Here is a 19,686-nt window from a genome sequence, read left to right as displayed (position 1 = left end):
TCCCAAGCCTCTCTCGCTCTCTACCTGCAGCACTGTCAACAAGGCAGGTCCTACATGCCCTAGTTTTGTCGCACCTGGACTACTGTTCTGTCATGTGGTCAGGTGCCACAAAAAAAGACTGCAATTGGTTCAGAACAGGGCAGCACTGCTGGCCCTTGGATGTACACAGAGAGCTAATATTAATAATATMCATGTCAATCTCTCCTGTCTCAAAGTGGAGGAGAGATTGACTTCATCACTGCTCGTCTTTATGAGAGGTATTGACATGTTGAATGCACTGAGCTGTCTGTTTGAACTACTCGGACATGCATGCATACCCCACAAGACATGTCAGAACAGATTATGGAAGGCGCACAGTACTAAATAGAGCCATGACTACATGGAACTCTATTCCACATCAAGTAACTCATGCAAGCAGTAAAATTAGATTTTTAAAAAACAGATTAAAAAAACTCCTTGTGGAACAGCGGGGACTGTGAAGCAACACAAACATAGGCACATGCATACACACACACACGATAGCATGTACACATGGATTTTGTACTGTATATCTGTGGTAGTGGTGGAGTAGGGGCCTGAGGGCAAACGATCTGTGAATGTATTGTAATGTTTTTAAAATTGTATGAACTGCCTTAATTTTGCTGGACCCCAGGAAGAGTAGCTGTTGCCTTGGCAGCAGCTAATGGGGATCCATAATAAATACAAATACAAATACCTCCCTATCCAAGCCTCTCTATTTCTACCTCCCTATCCAAGCCTCTCTACCTCCCTATCCAAGCCTCTCTCTTTCTACCTCTCTGTCCAAGCCTCTCTCTTTATAGCTCCAAATCCAATCCTTTCTCTACCTCTCTATCCAAGCCTCTCTCTGCCTACCTTCACACCCCAACCTGTCTCCTGTCTGGGGTTCTCCGGCATTGTTTCTCTGCCTGTCTGTCTCAGGTGCCTCGGCTGGGCTCTCTCCTTCTCTGAGGCGCTTTCAGCTGGGCTGTCTGATTTCTGATAAACCACTTGGATGGAGTATGACCTTTGGCTAGTGTAATCTATCTCAATTTCTTCAGTGCCATGCTATCACTAATTACCTTCTCATTCTGTCCCCCTATCCTCTGAAGAGTGACACCATTTCTACTCTCATCTATCTCAACGCATCCCTTCATCTCTCTCTCTCTCTCTCTCTCTCTCTCTCTCTCTCTCTCTCTCTCTCTCTCTCTCTCTCTCTCGCTTACTCTGTCTTTCTCAGAATCCCGCAGATCATGTATGTGTATCCTTGGCTCCCAATCTAAGTTATAACATGTTAAATGCCTTCTCCTCTCCCTCTGTCCTACCTCACCCTCCCTCTTTTCTCTCTCCTCTCCTCAGATCCTCAGATCAGCTATGCGTCCACGGCCCCGGAGCTCAGTGACAACACGAGGTATGACTTCTTCTCCCGCGTCGTCCCTCCGGACTCCTACGGCCCAGGCAATGATGGACATCGTCACGGCGATGGGATGGAACTACGTGTCCACGCTCGCCTCCGAGGGGAACTACGGCGAGAGCGGTGTCGAGGCCTTCGTGCAGATCTCCCGGGAAACAGGTACGTGGAATAGCGAAAACATGCTCGGACACACTCATACAGACAGTACTGAATGGAGGTGCTGCACAGTCCACAGTTCTTGAGTGTTTMGACATCTCTCTTCAGTGATGGGTCTCTGTGGATCTCTGAACAACAGTAGCTGCCCTAGTAAATGCCAGTCTCAAATATCTCTATTTAATAACATCAGTGATATTAACTGTCAGATAGTATCTGTCAGCTACAGATTGACAGTCAGTCAGCATAAAAAAAACACATTTCATCAGACAAAGTCTCGAGTGGTTTTAACTTGTTTGTTGAGAGTGCTCGGGTTTGCCAGCGATCACTGATGTCTATTTTTCTTACTGTGGGAAGGGAAACATCAAATGACACCTCCTTTCCCATATACTGAAATGCATAATGTCAGATATACATCAGTGAGCATTGGAGCCCCTGCTGTGCCTACTGCTGTAAGCAGTGTTGCTAGTTTCTACTGTGTGACTTGACTGTGGGTTTCTATACTGTGGGTTTAGTCGTTGTGCTGCTCTCTTCCCTGCTGTGCTGAGAGCTATGTGGCGTGACAGTGAACAGTCAGCTGTTCAGATGTTTAGCCTTGCTAGAGCTGTGCAGATGTTGACATGGCTGGAGGGGAGAGGAAGGGGAGGGAAGAGGAGGGGAAAGGGAGTGGATGAAGAGGAAAGAAGCAGGCCCAAACATCAGCAGTGGAGATGTCTGTATGTCTGTCCATTTGATAAGATGCTGAGGCAACACATTTAAAAGCTAAAAGAGAATACCCTGCAGATCCACACACTCAAACTAACACATTTCATTCAGTAGGCTCTGGGTAGAGGGCAATTGCAGTCCTAAGTGGTTAGAATGAAGTAAATGTCCATACCCTGTTTCCTGCTCCAGAGCGGACAGCTTTTATTCCACTACACTGTGTATTCTAGTTGTGGAGTAATACTAACACCTGTCGTGAAAATTCGTACTGAGAGGGATTTTGTCATTTCTTCAAACAAATATCTTTATTTAATAACGATTTAATTATTGCAATAATGAAGCTGTCGAACCCCGCACTCTAATGTGTTGTCGAGGCTTAACCTTTACAGACAATGTTCGTTCTTATATAGCTGACACTAAGAATGCTTAGTCATGGCTGGTTCCACCCCTCCCATGCAGATTGGGGGGCACTGACTGTCCCTCTGAAGTGGTTTTAATGAAGAGGAGAAGAGCGAAGGATGAGGCGAGGGGGGAAAGGGGAAGAGAGGAACAACAGAATGAGGCCACAGCAGGCTACATGGATGTAATCACAAAGTAATGACAGGTGTCATAGACCAACCATCCTCCTCTCTCTCTCTCTCTCTCTCTCACTCTGTCATCGCCAGTGATTGAATTAAGGAGTGATTGTTAGGTGATTGAATTATTTAATATTATTATTATTACGATGACTGCCACCACCGCTTACGCTCCTCCCTGCATGCTGCTACTGAGCAGCTGTAGTAATTGCTGTTTAATCGAGGAGTTATGATTCCCGAGACATTATATGTGTGTTTGTGTTTGTGAAGCACGTCTCAGCTCCCTCTAGGCACAACAAGGATGTTTTCAACATAACGTGTAAGACGCACCTAACCATTAATAACGTGATGATGGGGGATGTCTGTAGAGAGAGGGAATGGTGTGTCCATTTTAACTAGCTGACTAGCTCTCATCTTGTGAGGCAGGGGAAAGCGAGGGAGTGAAAGCAGGAGAGACGGAGAGGGAATGAAAGAGGGAATGAAAGACCTTGAGCATTTCAGATTGACTGTAGGTTGTGACAGTGTGGTACACTATTTTCCTATTGCTGTGTGTGAAGAAGAAGAGAGAAAGGAGAGAGAGAAGGCGTGGGAGAAGAGGGAAGAGACTGGGGGGGTTGAGAGACAGAGGAAGAAGGATAGAGTGAGGGAGAGACAGACAGAGAGATGTGACATGGAGAGAGAGAGATGTTGAGGTAGAGTGAGGGAGAGACAGAGAGATGTGACATGGAGAGAGAGAGAGAGAGAGAGATGTTGAGGTAGAGTGAGGGAGAGACAGAGAGATGTGACATGGAGAGAGAGAGAGAGAGATGTTGAGGTAGAGTGAGGGAGAGACAGAGATGTTGAGGTAGAGTGCGAGAGATCCAGATGGGAGGTATTCTCTCTCTCCCGTCCAGACATCCAGATGACAGGCTCTCCTCCAGCTGTAGGATAAGAGTTGGATTACAACAGAGATGGAGGATTCTCACACACACACACACACACAGAGAGAGGGAGACAGAAGATTTAACAGCCAGCCAATTAGCCTAGTAACTAATGTCACACGATAGTCGGATGAGAAAGTCAATAGACATGCAACAATGAGCACCATGTTTCAGCGTCGGCTTAGTGGAAGTAACAATCCCTGTCTCCTCTGTGTGTGTGTGTGTGTGTGTGTGTGTGTCCTCTCTGCTCCCCCGCCTCCCTTCTGGTAACAACCTCTCATAAATACCTATCCAATTGACCTTTGTTTCATTTGTTCATTAACCTTTGATTATCTGGAATTAATTCCATTCACATTTAGCAAACAAACCAGGGCTCCCAAACGAGATGCGTCCAAAAAAGATAATAACAGCAAATGATTAGCAAACAAGGGATGCATGTAGGTTCACTGAGCCTGAACCGTTCCCTGAACAGTTCCACATGACTGGACCTCATTGTGGTGGGGAGACTGGGACAGCTGTAGACTGACAGTTATAATGACCAGCATCAGTGGATGCTGTGTCTGTGTGTGTGCGTGCGCGCCTGTCGGTGTGCGTGTTTAGTGTGCTTTGACAAACGTCTCCACCATTGCCTCTCCGTGTTGAGTCGCAGTGGATGCCTCAAGGCTAGACGAGGCCAGTACATGACAGTGCTGACTATAGACTGACAGTCTAGAATGACCCACCGACGTTGGTGGATGTTAGACATTAGAGCAGACGTCATTTAACCCCGTTGTCTCTTAGCCTCTCCCTCGTGTGTAGTAGTGGACACCCCGAAGCAAGATCAGGCCAGTACATGACACTGGATCCATCCATGTGTAATGTCAGGGGAGGGGTACTGCATGGCTTATAATATGTTTGGAGGATGTTGACATTAGGACAGAAATAACCCTAGTCCTCTTGTGCAGTAGTGGGTGCCTAGTGGCTAGAGGAGGGATATATGCCTAGTGATATGATCGTCAAGGCCGTTAGGCTTTTGCCTAAATGAATCACCAGAAGGAGATTCCCAGACGATCCCATGCCCTCGTGGAATAGCCTAAAGCGACAACCTCTCCTCACCCCTCCTGCACCCCCTGTCCCCTTCTCCCCCTTTTCTCTTCCTCCTCCACTCTCCAATAGTTAGTATCAGAGCYTGCTTGTTACACAGACAGACCGACAGGCAGATTCAGAGACGTGCCTGGAGAACGCCAGGGCCTCCAAACCTCCAGACTGCGGAGCAGTAGCTCCAGTGACATCCAGGCAGAGGCCCTGACTATGACCCGTCATGACCGGCCTCAGGCGGGCATTCGACAGGCCTGACCAGGGGGCTGACACGGAGTGGAGGGAACTGACCATGAGTCACCATGGCTGGTGAATGAAAGGACACAGTGACAACACCCTCCAGCCACCTTTCTCTCTAATGATCATTAAGAAAGTCTTCATCTTCTGCCTCCAGACCCCTGGTCAGATCTGGCAGAGAGGCAGTAGCTGACTGGGCCAGCAATAATGAACACGGCTCTGAATCAGTTACCTTCTCCTGGAGCAATGTCAGCTTATCCCAGCCTCTGTCCCCCAGGCGACAACAACCCAGCTCAGTACCTGCCACTAGGGCAACAGCCTAACGCAACCCAGCACAACCTTCTGCCAGCCTGTAGAGCTTTGACCCTAAACCAACCATTATAACCAGGAGAGGGACTCTCTGGCCTTACATCACCCCAGCCTGCTGTTGTCCCTGCTCGGGTGAAGAAGAGAGGATAAACCCTGGGAACTGGAGACCAGAGAGCCTGTGTGTCTGCCGTGGTACCTACCCATGTTGTCTGTGTACCACAGGGCTGTGTGTGTGTGTGTGGTGTGTGTGGTGTGTGTGTAAGCCTCGAGGGATTAGGGAAACTACATCTCCATAATGTAAAGGCCTGTGAGCTTTAGTCACCAGCCCTGAACAGATACCAGCCCACAATGACTGTCCTATAGCAGCTCAACTGGCATGGGAGAGGAATTCAAAGCACCACAGATGGACGAACGAAGACCAAACATCTCTTTGACAATCATTCATTAAATGGTTATCTCAACGACCTATTTAATTAGCTTTGTAGGATTTAATGATTTAATCTCCAGACTTTAATTTCCATCGCTGTCTGAAATCCTCGCTGTCCCTCAACTACGGTGGAGGTCTGACTCATTTCACAGACCATAACGTTGTATGAGTCAGCCTGTCAGTGTGTGTGAGAGTGTGTGTGGAAGCCTTGTTTTCAGGCACCCTGTCCCCAGAGATCAGTTGTGGACAAAAACACAGGTGACAAGATTCTGTACGCCTGCCTTTACCTGACTGTTCGTCATGCCACACCACAGCACTGCATGAGACGCCGCATAAGACGCTGTGTTGATTGACGATGGAGGGAGTAGAGAGCTTATATGGAGGAGGAGGAGGGATGGAGGAGGAGGAGGAGGAGAAAGAAGAGGATGACATTGACAACGTAGTGGTAGGCCTATCCTTCACTGTCAGTCGATGTCCCCCGCCTTAGTCTCCCTGATCCTTGTCCTTGATTATGGGCTTCTGAGGGATCAGGTAGGGGCTGAATGTAATTCATTCATTGTTTCAGAAAAGCACACAGAGAGAGAGGGTGGGGGGGGGGGAGGAGAGGTCATGAGCAGATGAGCTCCTGAATTTTTCAGCATGTTCTTAAAAAATATTTAGAGTTAGATAAACTTGGATTTTTTTTGGTCAGGGACATATACAGGATGCTACCCTCTACAACATATGCTTGACTCCAAATCAAAACTCAAAACCTACAACCTGATTTTGGACGGAATTACGGAATCACGTGGAAGGTTTACAACTACTAAAGATGTATTATTCCAAAGATATACAGCAAATGCTCTGGAAAACAAAATAAACCTGAAATCACCATCCGACCTGGAACGGAGGGAGTAATGTTTATAGTCTGAAGCTATATTTTATTTTCAAAAGCCAAGAAAAATACATTACATTACTTTATAAGGACTGAATGCATAAATTAAGGCTGCCAGGCTTGATACAACCTCAATTAGCACTGACGTGTCAAGTCAGAGATGTCAAAGCCCTTTAGCCCAACAATGGCAGGAGAGTTGCACAGTCTACTCCAACCAAATGGAGAGGCATTAGAAGCTGCCTCCCGCTGTTCAGAGGTAATTAAAATACACTACCCTGTGTATGTAAAGAATGATAAAACACAAAAAGAGCACAAAATTAAGCTCCTTATGGAAAATCAAGAGACATTTCTTGCTGACTATTATAAGAATGGGAACATCGGCAACCTCATCTTCCACACAAACCACCCCCTGGCATGGCACAGTGCTATATTAGCACACTACCCCTCTGTTAAGGGGGGGGGGGTGTTAACGAGGGGTGGAAACTCAGGATACTAGACAACGAGGACACTGAGTCAGCTAATATAAATCTCTATATGTCTGGAACAGTATTGGTACAGGGCAACCCCAAACAGTTTCCGCTGGACTTTCACCTAATCAAAGAATTAGCTCAGCAGGAGAAGCTCTCCCTTGAGAACGATACCCCCAAACCCGAGCCGGTCAGACCAGACCTCTTCGTTATACAACCCCACAGACGAGCAACCCCAAGCAGTAAGTCAACCTCCCAGCACAGAGTGCTACTCCCTCATTGAAATGAAGGATACATTTACCCAGCTGGAGGTAAGGCAAGTGGAGCTGGAACAGCAGGTGTTTACACTCCAGTCAGCACAGACCCAGATAACAGTCCAGCACAACAACACCCCCAGAACCAGACTCAGAGAGCCGGAGGTGGAGAGAGACATGTCTGCACTCTGGACTGTGGTGAGACAACTTCAACAGGGAGCAGGAGAACAGAGCACTAGAGGAGAGGGTGAGGGGATGGCGTGTGACAGAGAACAACCCACTAGAGAGGTGGCCACCCCCGCAGAGGAGTGCGCAGAACAGRCCACCTCAGCTCCCGACAAAAGTCTCGACACCACAGCAGAACAGTCCACCTCAGCTCCCGACAAAAGTCTCGACACCACAGCAGAACAGTCCACCTCAGCTCCCGACAAAAGTCTCGACACCACAGCAGAACAGTCCACCTCAGCTCCCGACAAAAGTCTCGACACCACAGCAGAACAGTCCACCTCAGACACTGACCACATCGACATCACAGCAGAACAGACAAATGAAGAACCCCAAGCCCAGGGGATCTCACCCCCTCTGAGCACCCCCCCCTGTCAGCCACCCTGATAGCCCTCCTGACAACCCCCCCACACCCACTGAGGACATACACAAGACACAGATTGTACACCTTATGGACACAAACAGGAAATGCATACAAGAAAAAAACCTTTTCCCGAACACAGTGTGTCTGAACTCTGGTGTCCAAACACCCAGCACACGCTAGACCTTCTGCCTGAGGACCAACTAGGTTCAGTTAGCCACATAATAATACACACAGGCCCTAACGACCTGAGAGCACAGCAGGAAAGGGTGGCCACAGCACTCAAGGGAGTGTTTGAAAAAGCTTCTTCTACTTTCCCCAATGCACAAGTGGTTATATCCTCCCTGCTACCACGGAAAGACTTCCACCCTGCTACTATACAGTGGGTAAACGGAAGTATTTCCCGTGACTGTGCCTCGAAACCAAATGTTTACCTGGCCCACCACTCCACCTTGGACTTGAACAGACTTTATGACCAGGTCCACCTATACAAGGCAGCAGTGCCCACCTTCGCCCGGACCCTAAAGGACATTGCTCTCAAACGCAGCCCCAACACTTCACACACGAGCAACAGATCAATTGACACCCGCCCAGACCAGCGAGACACTCTCCCAGACCTGCGAGACCCCKSCGAACTTACACATAGAGGACCCACACCGAGAGGACCTACATCCAGCCTACAACACCACCAGCCACATCCACACCTCCACCCCAACCAATCAACATCCCCCCAAGTCAACCATGCCACACCTCATTTAGGCCCCCTCAGATCAGTCCTATGTCCCTCTCGCCCGTCCCATGCACCCACCCCCGCAAAGAGGGCCTCAACATGAAAGTCACACATATGCCCAGGCCTTGAGCAGGCAAACAGACCCAACCCACACGTTCACACTAGCCCAAGCCAATGGCATGTACCAGATGCTCATCAGGCTCTGCTCACACTTACTGGTCTGAGGCCAAACCACACGACCAATAACATTGGACACTTTATGGAACACAAAGCCTTCACTATCTCATCCTGGAACCTCAGGCCTTGGATATTATCTGCCTTTGGCCTAAAGAGCAGGAACCTGGACTTCATGAAAGAAATTGAAAATACAGACATTGTCATCCTACAAGAAACATGGTATAACATGGACCCACTGGTTGCCCTCTAGGTTACAGAGAGCTGGTAGTCCCATCCACCAAACTACCAGGTGTGAAACAGGGAAGAGACTCATGGGGTATGCTAATTTGGTATAGAGCACTCTATTAAATTAGTCAAAACAGGAACATTTTACATTTGGATAGAAATTCAAAAGGAAATGATCTTAACAGAGAAAAATGTCCCCCTGTGTGCTACCTATATCCCCCCAATATAATACCCATACTTTAAGAATGACAGCTTCTCCATCCTAGAGGGGGAGATCAAAATCTCCAGGCACAGGGACATGTACTAGTCTGTGGCGACCTAAATGCCAGAACCGGACAAGAACCTGACACCCTCAGCACACAGGGGYACAAACACCTGCCTGGAGGTGACAGCATTCCCTCCCCCATCCATATGCCCCCTAGGCACAACTATGACAACATAACTAACAAAAGCGAGTCACAACTCCTGCAGCTCTGTCGGAGGCTGGGTATGTACATAGTCAATGGTAGGCTTCGAGGGGACTCCTATGGTAGGTACACCTATAGCTCATTTCTTGGCAGTAGTACTGTAGACTACTTTATCACTGACCTCAACGCAGAGTCTCTCAGAGCGTTCAGTCAGCCCACTGACACCCCTTTCGGATCACAGCAAAATCACAGTACTTGAACAGAGCAATACTTAATCATGAGGCATCAAATCCAAAGGAACTGAGTAATAAACTCAGCAAAAAAAATAAACGTCCCTTTTTCAGGACCCTGTCTTTTAAAGATATTTCGTAAAAATCTAAAATTCACAGATCTTCATTGTAAAGGGTTTTAACACTGTTTCCATGCTTGTTCAATGAACCATAAACAATTTATGAACCTGCGGAACGGTCGTTAAGACACTAACAGCTTACAGACGGTTGGCAATTAAGGTCACAGTTATGAAAACTTAGGACACAAAAGTGCCTTTCTACTGATTCTGAAAAACAACAAAAGAAAGTGTCCAGGGTCCCTGCTCATCTGCGTGAATGTGCCTTAGGCAGTGCTGCAAGGAGGCATGAGGACTGCAGATGTGGCCAGGGCAATAAATTGCAATGTCCATACTGTGAGACGCCTAAGACAGTGCTACAGGGAGACAGGACAGTGGCAGACCACGTGTAATAACACCTGCACAGGATCGGTACATCCGAAAATCACACCTGCAGGACAGGTACAGGATGGCAACAACTGCCCTAGTTACACCAGGAATGCACAATCCCTCCATCATTGCTCAGACTGTCCACAATAGGCTGAGAGAGGCTGGACTGAGGGCTTGTAGGCCTGTTGTAAGGCAGGTCCTCACAAGACAGGTAAGGCATGTCCTCACCGGCAACAACGTCACTTATGGGCAAAAACCCACCGTTGCTGGACCAGACAGGACTAGCAAAAAGTGCTTGTCACTGACGAGTCGCGGTTTTGTCTCACCAGGGGTGATGGTCGGATTCGTGTTTATCGTCGAAGGAATGAGCGTTACACCGAGACCTGTACTTTGGAGCGGGATCGATGTGGAGGGTCCGTCATGGTCTGGGGAGGTGTGTCACAGCATCATCAGACTGAGCTTGTTGTCATTGCAGGAAATCTCAACGCTGTGTGTTACAGGGAAAAAGTCTTCCTCCCTCATGTGGTACCCTTCCTGCAGGCTCACCCTGACATGACCCTCCAGCATGACAATGCCACCAGCCATTCTGCTCGTTCTGTGCGTGGTTTCCTGCAAGACAGGAATATCAGTGTTCTGCCATGGTCAGCAAAGAGCCCGGATCTCAATCCCATTGAGCACGTCTGGGACCTGTTGGATCGGAGGGTGAGGGCTAAGGGCATTTCCCCCCAGAAATGTCTGGGAACTTGCAGGTGCGTTGTTGGAAGAGTGTGGTAACATCACAGCAAGAACTGGCAAATCTGGTGCAGAGCACGAGGACGAGATGCACTGCAGTACTTAATGCAGCTGGTAGCCACACCAGATACTGACTGTTACTTTTGATTTTGACCCCCGCTTTGTTCAGGGACACATTATTCCATTTCTGTTAGTCACATATCTGTGGAACTTGTTTAGTTTATGTCTCAGTTGTTGAATCTTGTTATGTTCATACAAATATTTACAGCGTGTAAATATTTACACGCTGAAAATAAACGCAGTTGATAGTGAGAGGACGTTTCTTTTTTTGCTGAGTTTATTAAGAAATGCTATAGATGGAAGGAATGTAGTGTGGAAACCTACCAAAAAACAATTAGGCATTAACAAATTCAATCCCTTTCAGACAACTTCCTGGACAAAACATTCTACTGTAATAGTGAAGTTGTAAACTTGGCAGTAGAAAATCTTAACAGTATTTGACACCTCAGCTTCCCTATCAAATCTAAAAATGTCAAAAAGAAAACTGAAGAAAATGAACAACAATGATAAATGGTTTGATGAACAATGCAAAAACCTAAGAAATAAATTGAGGAACCTTTTCAACCAAAAACATAGAGACCCAGAAAACCAGAGTCTACACCTTCACTATGGTGTTTTACTAAAATCATACAGAAATATACTATGGAAAAAGATGGAAAAGCACATCAGAAATCAGCGTAATGTAATTGAAGAATTCATAGACTCTAACCACTTCTGGGAAAATTGGAAAACACTAAACAAACAATAACACGAATAATTATCTATCCAAAATGGAGATGTATGTTTAAACCACTTTTTTTGGCACTAAAACAAAGGACAAATAGCAAAAACCTATACATGATCAAATCTTATAATCAACTATTTAAGACTACCAGAACCCACTTGATTCTCCAATTACTTTGAATGAACTAGAGGACAAAATAAAAGCACTCCAACCCAAAAAGGCATGTGGTGTTGATGGTATCCTCAATGAAATTATAAAATATACAGACAACAAATTCCAATTGGCTATACTAAAACTATTTAACATCAACCTTAGCTCTGGCATCTTCCCCAGTATTTGGAACCAAGGACTGATCACCCCAATCCACAAAAGTGGAGGAAAATTTGACCCCAATAACTATTGTGGGACATGCGTCCACAGCAACCTTGGGAAAATCCTCTGCATTYTCATTAACAGCAGACTCGTACATTTCCTCAGTGAAAACAATGTACTGAGCAAATGTCAAATTGGCATTTTACCAAATTATCGTATGACAGACCACATATTCACCCTGCATACCCTAAATGACAAACAAACAAAGCCAAACAAAGGCAAAGTCTTCTCATGCTTTATTGATTTTTTTTTAAAAGCCTTGAGGGCCTGCTATACAAATTGATGGAAAGTGATGTTGGGGGAAAAACATAGGGTATTATAAAATCCATGTACACAAACAACAAGTGTGCGGTTAAAATAGGCAATAAACACACACATTTCTTCCCACAGGGCTGTGGGATGAGACAGGGATGCAGCTTAAGCCCCACCCTCTTCCACATATATATCAACGAATTGGCGAGGGCACTAGAACAGTCTGCTGCACCCAGCCTCACCCTACTAGAATCTGAAGTCAAATGTCTACTGTTTGCTGATGATCTGGTGCTTCTGTCACCAACCAAGGAGGGCCTACAGCAGCACCTAGATCTTCTGCACAGATTCTGCCAGACCTGGTCCCTTACAGTAAATCTCAGTAAGACCAAAATAATGGTGTTCCAAAAAAGGTCCAGTCACCAGGACCACAGATACAAATTCCATCTATACACCGTTGCCCTAGAGCACACAAAAAACTATACATACCTTGGCCTAAGCATCAACGCCACAGGTAACTTCCACAAAGCTGTGAACAATCTGAGAGACAAGGCAAGAAGGGCATTCTATGCCATCAAAAGGAACATAAGATTCGACATACCAATTAGGATCTGGCAAAAAATACTTAAATCAGTTATAGAACCCATTGCCCTTTATGGTTGTGAGGTCTGGGGTCCGCTCACCAACCAAGAATTCTCAAATTGGGACAAACACCAAATTGAGACTCTGCATGCAGAATTATGCAAAAATATCCTACGTGTACAATGTAAAACACCAAATAATGCATGTAGAGCAGAATTAGGCCGATACCTGCTAATTATCAAAATCCAGAAAAGAGCCGTTTAATTCTATAACCTCCTAAAAGGAAGCGATTCCCAAACCTTCCATAACAAAGCCATCACCTACAGAAAGATGAACCTGGAGAAGAGTCCCCTAAGAAAGCTGGTCCTGGTGCTCTGTTCACAAACACAAACAGACCCCACAGAGCCCCAGGATAGCAACACAATTAGACTACACATTGTAAACAATTAACAAATAAACAGAACTAGAATGCTATTTGGCCATAAACAGAGAGTACACAGTGGCAGAATACTTGACCACTGTAACTGACCCAAACTTAAGGAAAGCTTTGACTATGTACATACTCAGTGAGCATAGCCTTGCTATTGAGAAAGGCTGCCGGAGGCAGACCTGGCTCTCAAGAGAAGACAGGCTATGTGCACACTGCCCACAAAATGAGGTGGAAACTGAGCTGCACTTCCTAACCTCCTGCCAAATGTATAACCATATTAGAGACACATATGTCCCTCAGATTACACAGATCCGCAAAGAATATCGAAAACAAACACGATTTTGATAAACTCCCCTATCTACTGGGTGAAATACCACAGTGTGCCATCACAGCATCAAGATTTGTTACTGTTGCCACAAGAAAAGGGCAACCAGTGATGAACATTTACCATTGTAAATACAACCCATATTTGTTTATTTATTTTCCCTTTTGTACATTAACCATTTTTACATCGGTATAACACTGTGTATATATATACATAATGACATTTGTAATGTCTTTATTKTTTTGGAATTTTTGTGAGTGTAATGTTTACTGTTCATTTTTATTGTTTATTTCACTTTTGTTTATCATCTAATTCACTTGCTTTGGCAATGTTAACATATGTTTCCCATGCCAATAAAGCCCCTTGAATTGAATTGAGCGAGAGAGGTGGGTGGGAACAACATCAAACAAGCATTTGTAACCAATTAACGCAGCAGAGTTCTATGTCTCAAGGTGAAAACTAATTTTCATTGTCGCCAGACATCTCTGGTTTGACTTTGTTGTTGTGGAGTTCATTGTAGTGTTCATTAGGCAGTAGTTCTAATATCAAATTATCCGTTTCCACTGTGAGTATTACTAAAGTCAATAATATGAGCTCCGTAAAGGCAGTTTTACCACACGGATACAGTCGTTTGGTGGAATGTGGTGGTGATTGGATATGTCTAAATGTGCTGATTCTGGGTCACTGCTTTCCTGACTGTCTACACATTAAAAAAACGAGTGTTCAAGGGTTTCTTGGGAAGGGTGGTGCTTCTATGTGGAACATTAATGACTCAAAGAACCCTTTTWGCTCTTCAATGGTTCTTTACAGTTCAGAGAACGGTTCTTTGCTCTTTTAGTGATCATTCAAATGTAGGGGAGGCGGCTCATTAGAATATTAAAAAGTATTCTTTTTTTTTTACCCCTTTTTCTCCCCAATCTCATGGTATCCAGTTGGTAGTTAGTCTTTTCTCATCGATGCAACTCCCGTACGGATTCGGGAGAGGCGAAGGTCGAGAGCCGTGCGTCCTCCGAAACACAACCCAACCAAGCCGCGCTGTTTCTTGACACAATGCCCACTTAAGCCGGAAGCCAGCCGCATCAATGTGTCTGAGGAAACACCGTACACCGTGTCAGCGTGCACTACCACAGGAGTCGCTAGTGCGCGATGGGACAAGGACATCCCTGCCTGCCAAACCCTCCCCTAAACCGGACGACGCTGGGCCAATTGTGCGCCGCCCCATGGGTCTCCCGGTCGCGGCCGGCTGCGACAGAGCCTGGACTTGAACCCAGAATCCCTAGTGGCACACCTTAGACCCCTGCACCACTCGAGGGAGCCCTCATTAGAATATTTTCCGGCGTGGGTCGCGGACAGTTCTTTTTGTGCAACCGTGAGTCAGTGTCATTCCAGTTGATCTAATGTGTTGTGTTATGCCATGTCATTTTATATATGACTATGTCCAGTGATGGTGTTCTGTGAAAGACTCACATTTGGTCTGGTCTCAATTAAGAATGGTTGACTAACTCAGTGGTTCTCAACGATCTTCTCAGGGACCCCCAGCTGTTCCAGAGGATGCCCACTTGATTTAACTTGTCAAGTAACACAGTAATAACACCTATGGAATATGGCTGACCAGCATAAAACATTTTTCATGGTTCTTCAAAAGGACCCACAAAGAACCTTTCAAATTGAGGACGTTTTTTTTATAGAACCGTTCTCCATAAAGGTTCTATAAAGAACCATTTAAAAAGGGTTCTATATAACCCTCAAAAAGGTTGTAATCATAGCAGAACCCTTTTTTTGGTGCTACTACAACCTTTTTGAATGTCTCTTATTGTAACCATATGCCAGGGTTCTTTATATACAGTACAAGTTCCYTTTAGAACCTTATGAGCATGGTTCTTTATTGAAGGTTCCGCTATGGTTACAAGCCAAAGAACCCCTACCAGGTACTATTTAGTAACCCTTCTTTTTTTGTGTGGTGTCACACCTTTCTCCCTATAGACAGACACGGAGAGGGTCGACCACAGACAGACAGCACAGTCTCTGCACCGATAGAGACTCTTGTATTGTGTCTGTGTGTTTCTGTGTGTGTATGTACACCCAACAGCGTGAAACTTGTCCCTTTCTTCACCCCATAGCGACCTCATCTGGTCATTATCTCCGCCTGGCGTCCCAAACTCCTCAAGCGACGGGGCGAAATAACACAGACATTTCAGCTCTATATACCCCACAGGCAATCTACACAAAATCACCGCAGAACTGTGTTATTGTGAGTGTGTGTATGTGCGTGCGTGCGTGCGTGCAGGAGAGCGCTAGAGAAGAGTGTGTGAATCTGCCTGCACGACCCAAAAGCACTTTACTGGCTGCATAGTTCTGCTCCAGTGACTTCAGTTTTACTCTCCGGCTATAGAACCATCTTCAGAGAAGGGGTCAAATATCATGGTTAAAATACATTGCAAAACCAAAGGTATTATTGTTTAATAATAATAATATAAAATAAGTCTGAATAGGATTGTGTGGAGCTGAATGGCTTCTGCCTATTCAGCTATTCACCACGTTTCTGAAATTTCTCTCTTTGCAGTTTAGAATGTAATGGCAGATGTCTCTTTGCATACAGGCACTATTGGTTCTTAGCTGTACAATCCTAATTTAATCATGCTATGAATATATCTAGTATAAATCACTGAGTTTGTAGTCTAATGTTAGGTTTTGGCATGTAGTGAAATGTGGGCGGATGGCTTGGGATCACTATAATTAGTGATTCAGTAAACAAACAGATTGATTAAAATATAGTGACTCAACCTTAACATTCTTATGTTCATTACAGACTTAAAGACACATATGTGATGAATAACCARATGCCAAAAGGTCAATGTTAATTTAAGCAGTTTTTATGTTTAGTTAGGCTCTAATTGGGTAAATTTGAAGTGGGCTTTACATATACAACAACAAATCATTAGAGAAAACTGAATCTGAAATTTCATTTGATTAAAAACAAGTTMGTAAAGCTAAGGAGGATCAGAACACTACTTTAGAAATCTACCCATCTTTCCTGGACGGACACAGCAAATATGCTTAGAGTGAGTCGAACAACCTGTTCTAACAGTATCCAGAACCATTTCTAGAACCTTTGACATACTCTTATACTAGGCATCAATATCATATATTACTAGACATACACAGACACAATCAGTCTGGCCATTTATTGTTATTTTCTTGTCTAACTCAGACCAGACCAGTTGCTCACAGACACYAATGTGTCTGAACCTCCACCTGGCAGGTTGGCGAACCGCTCACAGATGTCCGTGCTAGACCAGGAAGTGTTCTCGCGCGCGTACGCACACTCACAATAATGGATGGTGTTGCAGCGGGGCCTGATTAGCTGGATCTGAATGGGCCAGAATTACATCTCTGTCGGCATGACAAATGTATAGTGTCTCTGTTACAATGATCAGTGTCTGACTCCAACCCGGGGACAAGGGAGAGTAATTTAACACTGTTTATCTCTCTTCCTCTCCGTTTACCTTCCTCCCTCTCCCCCTCTCTCCTACTCTCCCTCTCCTTCTACTCCATCTCTCTCTCGCCCCTCCATCTCTCTCTCTCCTCTCGCTTTCCCTCTCGCTTTCCCTCTCTGTGCATTTATTGAGAGCTAAGACACCTGCTTTGTTCTACTGAGGTGATCAACATCGACAAGCTGGAGGATGTAAAAGTAGCTTGTCAGATGCCTGTTAACTACAGCAGATACTGATAGGCCTCCCAGTGCTGCTAACAGATAGGCCTCCCAGTGCTGCTAACAGATAGGCCTCCCCGTGCTGCTAACAGATAGGCCTCCCCGTGCTGCTAACAGATAGGCCTCCCAGTGCTGCTTTGCTACAACTAATTGAACAAACTGACCCTCTTACTTTTCACTTTTACAAAGTGTTGGAGCATTAATATCTACCAGAGAGAAATTAGTGAGAATGAGTTTAGAGATTGCGTCAGAGAGAGAGAGGGCACACACACACACACACACTTATTAGTCCCTAACCTCCCTTTGGCAGAAGCAGCTAGACTTCTACAGGAATTCCTCTCTGATCTCAAGAGGGCTGTAGCAGGCTATGTGTGTGTGTGTGTGAGTCAATTTGTGTGTGCATTAGTGCATTCTTCAGGGCTGTAGAAGGAGGTGGAACCCATCTGAAGTCATCTACCTGCACCATGCTCAGTTAGGCTGGCTCTTTTCACACAAACCACAGTCCACAGATCAACCATGGAGACTAGATGGAGAGTTCTGACWGCTTGTAGGATGTTTAAGGTATCTTACTGAGAGATGTGCAGTCATATTACTGGGTTATATTCTATAACAAGTGAATAGGAGTCATGTGTTTTTTTATGTTTCGTCGTCATTGAAGGCTGTTGTTGTTGCTGTGTGTGGACGTTGCTAGCAAAGTTCAGTACCTTTTTTAAATGGTATTTTATAATTTTTTTGCTATTTATTTAATCTTATTTGTATTTCTTTTTTTATTACACTATGATGCCTGTCTCATCATCTATCAAAACGATCGTATACCTTGTTACATTAAACAGCATCTCCCCAATGTATTGCAAAGGGAATTATTTGCAGTTGGAAATGACTTTCTTTGGCAGTGAGGACTTTCATTTGAATTGTCAAACTTTTGCATCTACGGCTTTCAAATTTACATACAACTGCACAGTGGTCCCTGCTGAGTTTAGAACAACCCAATTATGTAATTGTGTCAGGAATTGACAAATGGCAGCAGGTAATGGGCCTTTTCTAAAGCACCCAGTCTTACCTAGCAGTCGAGCAGCCTAACAGCCAGATGGAGGGAGAGATGAGTAGGACCCTTGTGAAAGATTATAACAACGTTGCATTTCTCTCCATCCCTCTTCTCAAAAACACAAATGAAGTTCAGTGCCTGACAAGTAATTTATTCCCCTCACCACTGAATAGTATAAAAGCAGGGATTTATTACAAGTTTCCATCATCCCCTAGCCTCCCATCTTTCACTTCAGAAAACTTTTATTATGCGGTAGAAGGATGGAAATGTATGCAGGGTTTAGACATGGGCTTTTTATTTCCCTCTATTTTCTTCAACCTCCCCCACCCATTTTATATGCTCCTGTTTCTGAGGCTGGAGGCTCAGTCAGTCGTTCTCAGGGCACCTGGGGAAGATTTGAGTGTTGGTAGGTAGGGAGAGTCTGTTTGCCCTTTCATTCGTCTGTCTCGGTGGGGGGGTGGTGGTGGGGGGGTTTGCAAAACCAACCTTGGATCAGTCTCTGGGGACATCCTTCGCTCTGAGTGATGAAGAGGATTACAATGGTTCCACACCTCCGTAGCTAAAAGGAGTGAGAGTGGCAGAGAAGTGAGAATTGCCTGAGAGAGTCTGGGAAGTCTTGTCTGTCCCCTGTCCCCAGCCACCATTCTTGGAAATTGAGGGAAGGGGCTGATGGAGGAGAGGATAGGACACTGTCGCTGTGAAGAGAGAGAGAAATGTGTAAACGGGTTGCTCAATGCATCATTGCTTAGTCATGACTTGCTGGTGTCTGTCACTCTCTCTGGTTTTGACACCAAAAGCTATTAACGCATGTAATTTTCACAAATTATCCGGTGCTTAGTCTATCATTACACTCTTAGAAAAGAGGGTTCCAAAAGAGTTCTTCGGCTGTCCCCATAGGAGAATCCTTTTGAGTTCCAGGTAGAACMCTGTTGGGTTCCATGTACATGTAGAACCCTCTACACTGTTAACCCTTTGACATGTACCAACACTCAGATGTGATCATTCTACAGTGGTCCCTGCAGCTTACACTCAAACCGGTGTGATTTAGAACATCCAGTTTTGATTGACGCAACAGTCAGCATTTGAGCTGGCCACACTGTTTTTTCACAGAAACATTTTGCACAAACACAGTCCTTATAACGTTATGTCCTGAGTGTGACCAGAAGTAGCGACAGCATTACACAATCATCCAAAACCAGAAAATCTAGG

At 45.3% G+C, this 19,686-nt stretch overlaps 1 pseudogene; it reads left to right on the top strand.

Annotated features, from left to right (window-relative positions):
- Window positions 1–1,364: 1,364 nt before the first annotated feature.
- Window positions 1,365–19,686, top strand: part of LOC111956064 (metabotropic glutamate receptor 8-like) — a 190,284-nt pseudogene continuing 171,962 nt past the window's right edge.

This window comes from Salvelinus sp. IW2-2015, linkage group LG3 (assembly GCF_002910315.2).
Source record: "Salvelinus sp. IW2-2015 linkage group LG3, ASM291031v2, whole genome shotgun sequence".
NCBI lineage: Eukaryota > Metazoa > Chordata > Actinopteri > Salmoniformes > Salmonidae > Salvelinus > Salvelinus sp. IW2-2015.
Note: the sequence above shows the minus strand (reverse complement) of the source record. Positions and strands in the feature narration are given on the sequence as shown.